We start from the raw sequence: 14,466 nt of genomic DNA, 5'->3' as shown, positions 1-14,466 counted from the left end.
TCTCTCTTCCAGGCTGACTTCTGTTTTTGCCTGATATGCCGGAGGAAGTGGGAAAATGACTCCTTATTCCATTTGGCTGGAGGAGATTAACATTAGTCTTTGCCCCCATTACCAAAACCAGTAAGAAAAATTCCTTTTGTCCTGAAGTTTGGTCAATGAATGTGTGTTTTCTTGAGGGAAGAAGTGGCCAAAAGTGGAAGCAGGTTCTTTCTGCAACTCAAACTCAGCCTTGTGCAGTCTCTCCTAAAAGTTCCCTTCTGCAGCAACATCTGTTAAGAGAGGAACTTAGGTAATGAGGTACAGTGCATATAACATGATAAAAAACAGGACTAAAGGGATAATCATGTAAGTTATTGTGCAGAGCTATTTTTACTGCTTTTTTTTTTTCTTTCTCTTTTTGTTCTTTAATTGTAATTGCACCCACTTGCCATGTCTTAACTTGGAGAGTAAACTTCCTGGGCAGGGACCTACCTATCTACCTACCTCTGCGCATTGTGGCGCGTGTAATTCAGATTTGGGTAGTGTACGAATAATGAATGGTAACAGTAATGTAAAGGTCACCTTTTCCAGCACATCAGTTGTAAGGTCCTCCCTAAGGAACTAACATTTTTGAATAAAAAACCTTAAATGCCAGCAAGTATTTTTCTATTCTTTCTAGTCTGCTTGGCTGCTGAAATAGATATGAAGGGATTATTATTCTTTTCTGCTGTTCCTTCATTATGATCCAGCTTCTAATACTTTGACTCCAATGGGATCCCGCATAGAATAAAATACTTCTTAGCTAAAGAGAGAGCACCAAATGTTAAGTTCCACTTGCTCTGAATTTTAATACCTTTTAAACTAAGAGCTGTTGCGTGACTGATTCGTACCTCCCATGGAAACCCCTGTTTTTCTCTTGTACTTCTTGAGGTGGAGATACGATGAGATTTGATCTGTGATGCTCCTGACTATGTTTTGCCCCAGTAATTAAAATAGAGTGAAGAAGTTGTTTTAGAGTGTTGGCTCCTATCTGTTCTTCTCATAGCAATATGTATTTTCAGGGATGTGAGCGTGCAATTAGCCATCCTGTATTCACTGCTTACCTCTGTTTACCAGCCTTCTGGCTCAGCTAATTATAACGCTTACAGGCACTCCTGAGAAGGTGGGTGAGGAATAATTAAACTTCACAAGGAATAGTGCAGGAAGCATTCCCCTGAGCTTCATCTGGCCTTCCGGTGTCTAAATTAAGAAGTATCTGGCATATCCAAGTAAGTCTGAGACATCCCACTACCATGCTACTAAGTAATTTAATTCAGCGTCAGTTTAGAGCTCCTAGAAAACTGGAGATGCAGATCCTGTCGAGGTAAGGGAGCAAAGATAAGCGTCCTCTTTCAGCCCTAGTACTGTTTGACTTTCATTTGGCAAAACTCAGTAACATCAACTTTAGATTGGAAAAAATGGGAACGTCGTATTTGCAGAGCTTCAGTTCGATAAACTATCCCTCTCCCTGGAACAGTTTAGAGAAGAAAAGAGTTCAAGCAGTGTTAGCGAGTTCAAGCTTTCAAGCTTGGAGGCATGTATTTTCTTATTTTCACGTAATAATGGTGCAATTGCTAATAAGCATCTGATTAGTAATAGATTGTGCTTGTCTCTTCAGCCGCTACTTGCACGTTGTAAGAGCCTGGGCTACGTATCTGAAACAGATAGAGTAGGTCAGAGTCACTGATTTGATTCAGTAGAGTTAGACGGATTTACACCAGGCAAGATCTGAAATTTGTGTCTTAATAAAGAAAATAAATTTATTCCTGCAGTTATGTCTTAGCTTGTGGCAAAGAGAATTCCAAGTGAGTTAGCTTTTCACCATTTCTGTGATAAAACACTCTTGGGCTTGACGCGTATTCTGAGGACAGCACTGAATTTAAAAGTACAAAACTGAAGAATGAGATATAAATAGAAAATTTAAAATCTCCTCCAGCAAGGTATTTTAAGGCCTATGGACACTATGTGTGTTGATCTAAATTTCGAGATCTAAATTAGCTAACTACAGTGCAAAAAAATGATAGAAAGAAGTAACTTTTGGGCCTTTTCCTGGCAAACTGCAATTTTTTTCTTTCTCTCATTAGCCATCTAGCATGAAATTATTGGTTTTGTACTTTTGAAATGTCAGAAATTATTTTAAGAAAAGACAATTACATACCATATAAAATGGATTTCACAGATTAATGGGAAAGCATGGAATAAAGATTCTAATCATAACTGTTTTCCAAAGCCCTGTAGGAGGCTGTGGTAAATGAATTGTAATTGATCATGATGAATTTTGTTATATGGTTTAAAGATTACATGAAGTGGTGGGATAGAAGCTCTAACTGAAGGCCTTTGATTTTAAATTTTTGAATTTTTCATTGTGTTAATTAAAGCTGGTGGTTATTAGTAAAATAGGAAGCCATCCTTTATGAAATAATTGGGACAAATCCCTATCTGATAGCATTATTACTGAAACGCTATGCCTTCAGAAGCACTATATTCTTTTTTAGTTGCAGCTTCTGTGTGAATTTAAAGAAGACGTTTTATATTAAACAAGTAACATCAGCTTGTGGGATGGCTGAATTATTTTTTACATGTTGATAAAATCAATTTATGTATTTCTTTCTGAAAGAGAAGACTAAAGATAAAGACATAGACATTCTACATATTCTAGTCCCTCACCAGATTTCCTCTGTATTTAAATCTTAATCATGTTTTTAATATTTTTATATCTCATTTTTCTCAAACGATTAAATGACTGTAATTGTCAGAGCAGAACGCTCCGTGTTTAAAAATGGATGATAAAGTCAATAGGATGATATTAATTTATACAATCTCTTAGCTGCTTTTAAATTGAAACACCTAATAAAATAATTAAATGGTTTCAATTCAGGCTTTTGACGTGATACGTGGCCTGGTTTATGTGGGTTTGGTTGTTATTTTGCAAGCGCTGGTTCCATTCCATCACATTTCCTTTAACTTCAGTCGAGTACAGGAGGTTTACGTCAGGTGCTGTTATGTTTGTGTCACTGTCTTTAGGTTCTGAGCTACTTGTGGGGTGGCAACGCATGTAATAGTTCGATAAAACCACGTATTGTGTTCGTGGTGTCCTCTGCGCTCGCAGCCTGGCCGCAGGTGTGCGTTTGTCCCTCATGTGTGTCTTGTGGGGAGGGGAGGTTTGAATTTGGAGCTGTGCACCTAGGGCACATGAGGAGCTGGAGGTTTCTTCCTGAGCAGGACCCCTGGAAGGGGCCGACAGAGGGAGAAGCCATACATGGCTGCTTCCCGAGGCCTGCCTGGTGCCCCTCTCCGGCTTCGCCACTCCCTGTACAAAGGGAGGACATACACAGGGAATAATCTTTTACCATATTTGCTTGTGACACAAGGCTGCCTGTAAACAGGAAGGCTTCTTTATTTTGCTTTTGAATACTGCTGTTTCTTCAGTCACTTTGGCTTTTTAGTATATTTTGAGAATGCTGTCAGAATGTTAATAATTAGTGGAATTAAATCAGGTTTTAATGAAGCACTACCTCTGCCGTTTTTGGAAGGTCTCAACACTGATTTGAGAGCAGCCAGCCAATACAGGGTAGACTATGAAGAAAAGTAACTAATTTATAGCCTCCTTCTGTAAATGAAGTAACAAAAAAGCTACAGGATGGCATCCGTTTACTTTGCAGGCCAGCTAAATCGGTATCACGTTCAATACGACTTCAGAAACATTGAGCATCACCGTTTCAATTTTAAGCCTTTTGGCTTGGAAGTTACAAAAACACAGATTTTTTTTTTTTTTTTTTTAATTGTGAAGCAAACAGTCATGAGGAATAGAGAAGACTCTTTAAAGGGCTACCCCAAATGAGAGTTATGAGAGGCAAGGTTGCAAAGCACAAAGTCATTTTAAGCCCAAGGAACGTAGGAGTGGGATGTTGCAATCGGCCCAGCATGCAACGTACAAAGGCATTACCACACCGATTAGCCCTAATACGTTTAACTGGACTATTTCATAACGTGAGTCTAACCCAGCCTCTTTTAAAGTCAGCTGAAGCTACTGCCATTGTTTTCAATAAGCCAGGGGAGAAGCCAGCATTGCAGTATTGATTTCAGGGTGTATATAGTTGTAGTTTGTATTTGAACTGCATGCAAATGTCTGAAAAAGAAGTCATATTTCAGTAATATTTCAGTGACCTGCTACTGGATGAGCACTGAAGGCTAAGTGTGAAGAACTGGAGAGTAAAAAGCTTTAGGACTGGTTTCCATGTGGGCTTTGTACTTCTGTAAACCAGCTGGGCAGTTTGTGAACACATGGCTTGTACATAATTGCAGCATGCAGGCCTCGGGTTTTCAGGGAGCTGTGTCTGTTTTGGGATTATTTAACAGTAAATCTTATGAAAAGAAATGGCTATTTAGGCATCTTTCTAAGCTGCATTTTAACAGCTGTGTGTCAGAAGGATAAAAATCTTCCAGTGGCAAGGCAGGGCTTCTAGGCTGTTAGTCCTCCTCCGTCTCATGAGGACACGTTACAGCTGCAGTGTACGCTCAGATTGTGTGTGCAGAGCAGGCCGGACATGTTGGAGAACATTAGATGTGCTCTGCACTGTGCCTGTGTCCATCCTTGTCTCCTCTCCAGGGGAGAGGATGCCGAGGCTCGGCTATGGACACACTAACCATGGTCTGGTTCGAGCAACGCTGGTGTATGCAAAGGAGGCAGCCCTGATTTTCCTTGTAATTTCACTGATTGTTCTTGTCATTGGCCAACATTATTCTTCACTGATTATTCTTGTCATTTGCAACATTAGTGATACACAATGTATGTGTAGAGGAGGAGCTCATCCTCCCCCTCTACTCTGCCTTGGTGAGGCCGCACCTGGAGTACTGTGTCCAGTTCTGGGCTCCCCGGTTCAAGAAGGACAGGGAACTGCTGGAGAGGGTGCAGCAAAGGGCTACCAAGATGATTAGGGGACTTGGAACACCTCTCTTATGAAGAAAGCCTGAGGGATTTGGGTCTCTTCAGTCTGGAAAAAAGACGGCTGAGGGGGGACTTTATCAACACGTATAAATACTTAAAGGGTGGGTGTCAGGAGGATGGGGCCAGGCTCTTTTCAGTGGTGCCCAGCAACAGGACAAGAGGTAACGGGCACATACTTCAGCATAGGAAGTTCCACCTAAACATGAGGAGGAACTTCTTTACTTTGAGGGTGGCAGAGTCCTGGCACAGGCTGCCCAGAGAGGTGGTGGAGTCTCCGTCTCTGGAGACATTCCAAACCCGCCTGGACGCGTTCCTGTGCAACCTGCTCTGGGTGACCCTGCTCTGGTTGGACTGGATGATCTCCAGAGGTCCCTTCCAACCCTATGATTGTATGAAACAGCCATTATCTGCTTTCTGTTACTACCAGCCAGACTACAGTTTAAGTTGGTTGAGATTAATGTAAAACATCTAATGATCAAAGCTAGAATTATCAATAGTTACTGGAGGTGAGAGCCGAATGAGGCCTGGGCTGCACACGCAGGCCCAGCCCTGGTAATTTAGGAGTTTACTGCAGCCTTTCCCAGACTCCTGAGGACCACTGCCACCACTGGGACAAACTACTTCATCTTGCTCAGCTGCAGCGTTTCACTGCTGGGTTACTGTGCCAGGCGCGCAGCCTCAGCGGGCTCTGTTACCCACAGGCAACGTAGACGTGCTGGACTGACTCTGCCTCCCGGCAAAGGGGAGCCTCGAGCACCCATTCGGCAGGAGAACACACCATCAGCCAGGCAAGTCAAGTTTGGGAGCCAGTGGTTTTCGAAGGCCTCGGTGCTACTGTGATACAACCAGCAGTCAGAGCCTGCGTCAGACGTGACAAAAAGGGGTCTCCAGCCAGACCGCTCCATCACCTCTGGCTCCCGGAGACCTGAGCCCAGTGATCTCACTGGGCCAGGCCCGAGAAGGTGGAGCAATTGGCCAAGAAATCAAAGGCCATCCTCATCGCTGGCAGTCTCATGGGTTCTGAGAAAACCAGCTCTTTCGTTTCTCTGAAAGACTTCCTGCTAGCCTGGAAAACACACTTCCAAGGGATTGTTTTTCATGACCTTCATCTAGCTGCTGTCGGTTCTTCAAGTAATAATTCTCTCTTTGCTATAAAATATAATACAGTTTCTTTTTTTAATTTGCAATTTATAACACCAAATGAGGGCAATAAAGAAGTTAAAGGCCTTTTTAGTATAACACTGTTGTTATAATAACTGGAAGTGCATTCACTGGCACTTAAATATAGTGGAAATGGCAGTTTCCAGGAGTTCTCAGGTTTGCCTTTGTAGATTTTCTGTGCTGCACCCTTTATCCTAGTAGGATTTCATCATTGAAACTTTTCTCATACCCTGCAGTAATACTTTACAAACTCCAGAAATTTAATGATCTAAATTATTATTTCTTATGCAGCATTTTAATGTGTGCCTTTTAACATGTTTACTGAACTCTGTGTGTATGTGCATCTGTATGATACATGAGTGAGATATTTACTAGGTGTAATTTTTAATGCCACTGAAATTAAGTAATTCAAGAGATAAAAAGAGAGAATTGTCTTCAGACTACTGCAGAATATGTAGACAGAGAGTGAGGTAGGTATGTGTTTTCAAGATTTACACAATCCTTTGCTCTATTATGTAAATGCTGATTATAGGGAGCTCTGGGACCCAAGGAGAAGCAATTACAGCCCTCCCAGTCTGCGAGGAGCACATGCAAGACTGCCGATCCCAATGGCCAAAAAAGTCATGGCATGCTTGGTATTCCATTAGAAGATAAACTGATTTCTTTCATTAACGAAACATTCCCCATGCCCTGCCTATAAAGAAAAAGTATTAACAACTTCAGAACAGTGAACTGCAAAGGAGTAACGGTCTAGGGTACAAGAAACGGCAGAGGGAACAAGCCCTGAATTATGCCTGTCTGTGCTATAAACATTCACATGCCTCAAACTGCTGCCATATCTATACATTTAGAGAATTGGTAAAGAAGGGTAATATGTCTCAAAAAATTTAGTATTTTTTTGTGAGCAGAATTAGGGTCTTATTTTATTAGAGGGCTCCCTGAATAGCTGAAGTGTCCATCGAAAATGAGCTAGATTGGTGTGTGAATACCGGCATCTCTACCTATAGTTTCAGTTGATTTGTGAAGACACTCTGATCCCTAATTGTATGTGATGATTCGTCTAGATTATCAGCCCCAGGACGGAATGCTTTCTGGTTCGCGGGCTGGGGTCTGTGCTCTGGCACTGCCCTCATTACGTATGGGGGCGAGACCCACCACGCACCACCCTTCACATTGCAGCCAGCTGGGAAGAAAGCTGTGTGGTGCACCACAGGCTGCCCCAGTCTTTAAACCTAAAGAAAAAACCATCTTTCATTGCATTGCTGAGCAGCACCACTAGTTCATTATTGCCTTTAAAATAGTAGAGCCTCTAAACAGTGCATTAATTATTGCCTTCCCTCATTAGTTAATCCCATTAGACTGATGTATGCAGGCATTTTATCAGTAAAACTGAAAGTATATTACATTTTTCCGGTTGCATTTTAGATTGCATAGTAGATGGATAGATGACTTGAAAAGGCTCTGCTGTAGTGTAGTGCAAACTTGGCCTCGTAATTTCTTGTGTTCAGATCAGAGGGCATTTGATGGTCGAAAGTGATTCTTTTGCCAAACGATGTTTTGGGGAAGGGTGAATTAAGTATATAAGGTGGCAGCACTGGAAATACACTCACTTCTGTTACCAATTTGCAATACTGATGCTCCTAGGAAGCTTTGCTTGAAGCAGGAGTGCGAAATGCCAGGCCCTGCACGAGTACCATGCCAAGATACATGCAGCTAATCTTCCTAAATTAGAGCAAGAGTGCCTAAATCAGCAATTCCCATCTCTGGAGTTTGCATTAACTCAAAGCACCGCACCTGGGACATGACGGCACTCCATGGGGATTGGAGTCTGTGAGATGCTGGGACTGCCGTGGAGGTATCATTTTATTAATACTGCCATTTTCAGCTCAATTCACTAGCTGCCTAAAGGGAAAATACTTTAAAATGTCTCCTCAAAAATAATTTGCAAGTGGTTTTTATTTTCAGGTATTAATTTCAAAACAGTATCTAAGGGCCTGAAGTACTGAAATACTTAATGAGGGTTTAGAAATTATAATAAAATATAACAGGCATATATTAATCAGAGCAAGACACTCTTGTGAATTGAACTTGGTGGTTTGGGTCTTGAACTGTGCTTGGAGTTTCCTGTGAAGCTAATAAGAATGATTGCAGTTGTAGAAACACCTCCACGGAGCAAACATTTTACTACTCAGGAGAGGATCAAAAACCACCTGTACGTATTTTATGGTGAATAAAAAAGCTCAGAATTTAATATAGAAGGTCATGAAATAGAGGGCAATTTTGCACGCACCTTTTAACTGCGTTTTGTAGTGTCACTTCCATCCCCCTTATTGCCAGTTACTTGCATCCCAGCAGCACCTAGAGGCTAGTGCTAGACAGGCAGGGAAGGGACAGACCTTGACCCCGACGCAGCTAAAAGCCGAAATAAACAGGAGGGATGGAGGAAGCAGAGAGTGATGAACCAAGCGAAGTATGTGACGGCTGACAGCAGCCGTTGCTGCCTACCCCATTAGCTGTCAGGAGTTAATGGGATTCTCTAGGTAAAACTACGCCGCAGCGTCTCTTAGAAGGATTTCAAGCCATCAGAGATGACAACTGCTCTGCTATTTTTGTCCCTTCATATTTAATGTTTCATGACATTTCTTCTGTGAAATTCATTCTCTTTTATACTTCTGTTCTCACATACAAATATTTAGAGCTGGTTGAATTTTTTGAGAATTGGAATTAAGCTGTAAATGAGATGAGCTATGCTTTCCTGCTCCCCGGGACTGAATAATAAAACTGTGATGCCTTATTTCCTTGCAGAAATTACAGTGAGAAACTGCATGTTTACTTGCTCAAAAAAAAAAAAAAATCCCTGAAAACTACCTTTCTGGTAGTGAAGCAGATCCCATTTGAAAACAAACCAGTGCTACTCAGTGGAGTTCATATTCTACAGAAGCACCATATCTGAGGCAAAATAAAATTAAATAAAATCTAGGTGCGTTGGCAAGTGGACAGCAATATCTGCATGCAACCATATAGCAACAAATGGCTGTTGAATGTTGTTATTAGGGTTTAGGATATAAGTATGTGCCGGTACATTTGAGATCTTTGAAGTGGCACATACAAGCGTGTCCCTACAGGTGGCATATGCTGGTATCTTCTATCAGGTGGAGAATTACAATTTATGCTGTTTGAATCCTCCAAGGGTGTGAAAAGCTCTATTTATGTGCATTCAGTTCAACAGGAATAAATCATACCCAGAGTAATATGATCTTCAAATAGGTCTGATTTCTTATATCTATATTTGCTTGAGTATTTTCTGAGAAGCACTAACATGAACTATTTGGTTTAAATAATTGTATTGAAGATATAGTTGGAGACAACTGTATTAAAATGATTTTCACTAATCTGTTGGTTGAGGTAATTTCCCTGGAAACTTGAGAATGATCCTTCTCCCTGCAGTCTTTTAAAATTATTATTATTATTTCTGTGTGCTATTTTGTTTGATAAAATTAATAAGAATATGTACTGATTGGATGAGTGTTTACTTTCACTGGTTCTGGCATAGTTACAGCCAGGAGCCAGAGTTATGGTTTACATTTCTGCGTGTGTCAGAGAGATGGATAACAGCTGATACTCATAAATATCCTCCAGTGAAAGTGCAGTTTGCTTTTTTTTTTTCATTGATGATTTTTCTTTACAGCTGGGTACCTAAGGGAAGTGAACATGACTCTCTCTCTCTACTTAGTTTCACAACTTTGTTACGCTCTTTGAGCTGCCCCAGTCACTGCTGAGCCAATAATGCCAGCCTTGATGTGTTTGTTCACCTCTCCTGCGGTGCACATCCTCCTCCTAAGGCACTCCTAGTCCTAGAACTTGAGCTCGGTGTCTGCTCTCATCACTTATCCCCTTCCTACACATCACCTGCAAAACATTCCTCTGCTTCGGTTCACGTGTAAGTATCATAAGGATGCAGTCAACTCTTCTGGAGGTAACTCTGAAACCTCACTACAGGAGCATCGCTCCTCCTCCCTTCGCCATGCACTTGTGCTTCCTGCTGGTGACTGAAATGAGATTTTTAGCTCGTCTGCGATGCCACGTAATCTGTCTGCGCCATACATAAATACGAATGCTCTGAATTTATAGGTGATAAATTCTGTGTGAAGATCATGTCTGTGCCTACCTATGTAAAACCTGCACTGAGTGCTAGTGCCCTTGTGCGTGTGGGGTGGCACCCAGGGACCTCAACGGGAAGTGTGCGGTAATGGGGTGTTGGAACTGAGCCACCATCAGAGAGGTAAATTTAAGCCATTTTGGTGATCACATGGACTTCCAAAATCTAGTGTGTTCTTCTGAACTTGATGGTGATGTTCTCTAGTGGACAAGTTTGAAAAACCCGTCAGCGTAACCATCTGAAAGATGCCTAGAAAAAATCTGGTGCTGAGGAAAAGGTGGTTAGGTCAGGCAAACAAACAGAAAAAGAAGAGATCCCTTAAAATAAGTGAGCAAATTGAGAAAACTAAGAATGAAAAAATCTTTTTGAAGGAGACAAAAAAGGATTAAGGGACTGGAAAAAAGGATTAGAACCCATTTATGTTTTTGTCTCCTTGTGTACTTAGCTTGTAAGTATTAAGGAATCGTTAAGATATATCATATGTGTTTGATTATAGATGTATGGGCATGAATATGAGACAATGTTGAGTTATATTTCTTTTTTATAAGTTAATTTCTGAAAAACCTTGCCACTTTTCGGTATTTGCTACTACATTCAGTTTAGTAGCTTCTCCTAGGTAAAGTGTTTGTGGTTATAGGAAGAAGTGCTGCAGATTTTTTAATGAGTATCACAACTACTACTGTTAATCCTGGACCATTCTCTCGAGGCGCTAGTTCATACTACCATCTAGTGCAAGTCATGTTTCAGTGCAACAGCATTATACAGTATGATGTCTTTATTATTAATGAATTCCTCTGAATAATTGATCTAGCTGATGTACTTATTGACTATAGTAATAACTCTATATTAACGGAAGAAAACGAAACAGAACGTGATTGTTCTTCTACCTCTAAGCCTTCTGTAAATAGTACACTGACTTCCGTGCTTTATCTGCCTATTTTCTCACATGTATATAGTAATTTCAAGTTAGCAATCATTCCCCTCGCACAATAATACACACCTACACTCCTGCTGAATTACGCAGCTGTGGGTTTATGTGAATGAACAGTGGTTGGTTTGTACAAGCACCCCGGTAATATTTGAAGTGTGATTTGGAAAAGGAGGGTGGATTGTCTTATCTCGTGTGCTGCGGTATGTAAAACCGCAGTAAATCTCTGTGTTTGTAGGTATTAGCATTCTGATCTTAACAAAGAACAGTATGGATTAAACAGCTAACGTTGCTAATTCCTAGTGTGTGGTTATTACTTTGGTGCCATTCTACTTCTCTCATGAAACAGTCCATTTTTTAAAAAAAGGGATGTCCAATAAGCATCCTCAAATGATATAGGGATTATTTAAATAAAATTCCTAAAGGCCAAATGTAATGTTGGTCCTTTGTATAGCTACATAATAATGAAAATACATAAAAACAAAGGGCTTGGGTAGTTTTTTTATATCGGAATCTTAATTTCCTCTCTATTAATGAATTATTTCAGAGTCACAAGGGGATATTATAATCATTTTTTAAAAAAGAAGTTAGCCAGGTTGATGCTTTCTATTATTATGTTTAATTCCCCAGCCCTATTTTAATATTGTGTCAATATGGAAAATACACATATAGTTAATTTAGTGCACAGCAGAACTTTCTCTAATACTACCTGTGTTTGTCCTTGCTCAAAAATAAAGAATGTATACTTATTTTATAAAAAGAAATAATACAAATATATTAATAGCAGTTCTGTTTATGGGCTAGCTACACTCTGAAAGAGCTAAATACATTTTAGTTTCATTGACCAACTATTTTTTCCAGGCCTCTTCTTTTTCTGTTTTTCCTTCATTTGAAAGAGTCAGATCTAAAGAGACAGGAAGGATCAAAACTCTCTATAAACACATAAATAACTGAGAATTTTCACTAATTTGGAATTCTAATGTGATTTTGGTAAAGGGATCCTACCTACATGAAGAGCTGTGTGTTTAAAGCTTAGGGTACAGACTTAGAGGCCCAAATTTGTGGTTGGTGAATAATACCTTAGACTTCAGTGAGACTGGAAAGTGGTCAAATGTGAACAGAAGGGGAATCAGCTTATTTAATAATTATAAGCTGTAGTATTGTAAGTATATAGCTATAAGCTATACGTACCTTTTCTGACAGAGTGAAGTCTTCCAAGACAAATATCAAATATGGTGCTACACTTTGTCCATCGTACCAGCAATGGCTCTTTCTACAACGTGCTCTCACTGGTTTCCCTTTTGCTGTCACGTTCAGGTGGCAGCGGGTGTGGCTACAGGTTTACCTGCGGGGCTGCAGAGGAGTGACAGAGCAGGACTGGTGGTCTTCACGATGCCAGGTGAATTTTCTTTAAGATTCTGGGCAGTGCTCCCAAATTTCAAATGGGCCCTGCAGGTAGATTAATATTACAGCTATTCCGAATGATGCAGAAAAGGCAAAGAGCTTCAATATATTGTTTCTCCTTTGTGTTTGGAAAGAAGTGTGCTAATGCACTCATAACACTGAGTTCATTAATAAGGAAGGAAGAAGTTAAGCGCCTGCTAGGGATAAGGTTTTTTTAAAATGATCAGGTTTGGATCATTCATACCTGAAAGTCCATAAAGAAGACCCCTTTGGCTGAGGCACTTCACATACACTAAACAGCTTTCAAAACAAATTTTGGAGTGCTGGGGAAATTGCTGAAGCAGGAAAGCTGTGAATAGCTTGTATTTGAAAAGGACTTGTAGCTAAATGGCCTGATAACCTGACGAGCTCCAGATGAAATACTGGGAAAGGGCAAAGGATTTCAGTGATAAAGATTTAAATGATAGGAATACAAATAATGCTAGTCGGCATGATTTTATAGAAAATAGGCCTGATTTAACCCTTCAAGAGATTACAGATGTAATCATATTGCGTAGCTATGGTATGCTTTAACTGATGGAAGACATTCAGCTAGCACATTATACTACCGATCATTTAAAATAAGTGGCACTGTAGCACATACAGTCTATAAGCAATGAATTAAAACCTGAAACTGATGGTTTTGAAAAATAATGCCAGTGAAAAATAAGATGAGGCTATTTACAGTTGTGTCTTCCCAAGAAGAGGGCTCAAAGTGATGCCAGTTTCATGCACAACCTGGACTTAAATATAAAATCACCGCTGATAAAATATGCAGGTGACACAGAGGGTGACAGCGTGATAGCTAGCGATGCTGAAGTTGCGCAGAGTAACAAGGATAGTTTGGTAAACAGAACGAACCCATGCAATTAGCTACTGTTTTAATATACTCACATGCAGAGATGTATATCTGAAAAAATGCAGTTTGTAAGCGCGGAGGGGAGGACAGTATCCTTGAAAACAGAAACTTTGAAAAGCGCTTATAAATCATCTTGAACAACTGAGTCAACACAGACACCTAATGTGATGTGTGAGGTAAACAGGATTAACAAGGATTTGTAAATCTATACAGGAAGGCAGTGTGGAGAAGTAGGAAGGCAATTTTACGTTTATATAAGCACTGAGGAAGCCAGCACTAGAATATTGCTTACAAGTCAGGTGTCAGTGGTTCTAACAGCGCAAGAAATGGAGAAGGTGTAAGAAGAAAGCCACGATGATTATCTGAGCGCTGGAAAAATGCCTTACAGTGAAAGGCAGAGAGAATGCAATTTGTTAAGCTTATCAAAGAAGAGTCTGAAAGATAACTTGATTGTAGCACAGATGTACTAATACAAGGAGAATATACCATGTATTAAAAGGCTACAGCCAACACATTCATACTATCAATTAGACAAAGATTAGCGTGCCAGTTCGTCAGCAGAACAGGTCTGAGGCATCTCCCCTCTTGGAGTCTTCAAACGGAAGCGGAGTTCTTTCCACAGGGTGGGTTTTGCCTGCCTCGATTATTGGTCTCAGCCGCACAGTGCGATGCCTCCCCCTTCCACGTAATATAACGTAGTGCATTCCCACACTGCACGAGACTTACTCTATTTTTGCCCATAAAATAGTAGGTCCTTAGCCAGAGGTAATAAAAGTATTCTAAAGGTAATGCATCCAACATCACTATCTATAAAAGTTTAGGAAAAATTAAGCATGTAGCAGTAGCAAAAAGTGTTTTCTGATCAGAATTATAAAATGAAAATTGTCATATGAGGGAACATTTTTTATTAATACAAAAAACCGCTAGATGGCACTGAAATATCCCTTTAC

The sequence above is a fragment of the Larus michahellis genome, chromosome 6, assembly GCF_964199755.1.
Source record: "Larus michahellis chromosome 6, bLarMic1.1, whole genome shotgun sequence".
Lineage (NCBI taxonomy): Eukaryota > Metazoa > Chordata > Aves > Charadriiformes > Laridae > Larus > Larus michahellis.
Note: the sequence above shows the minus strand (reverse complement) of the source record.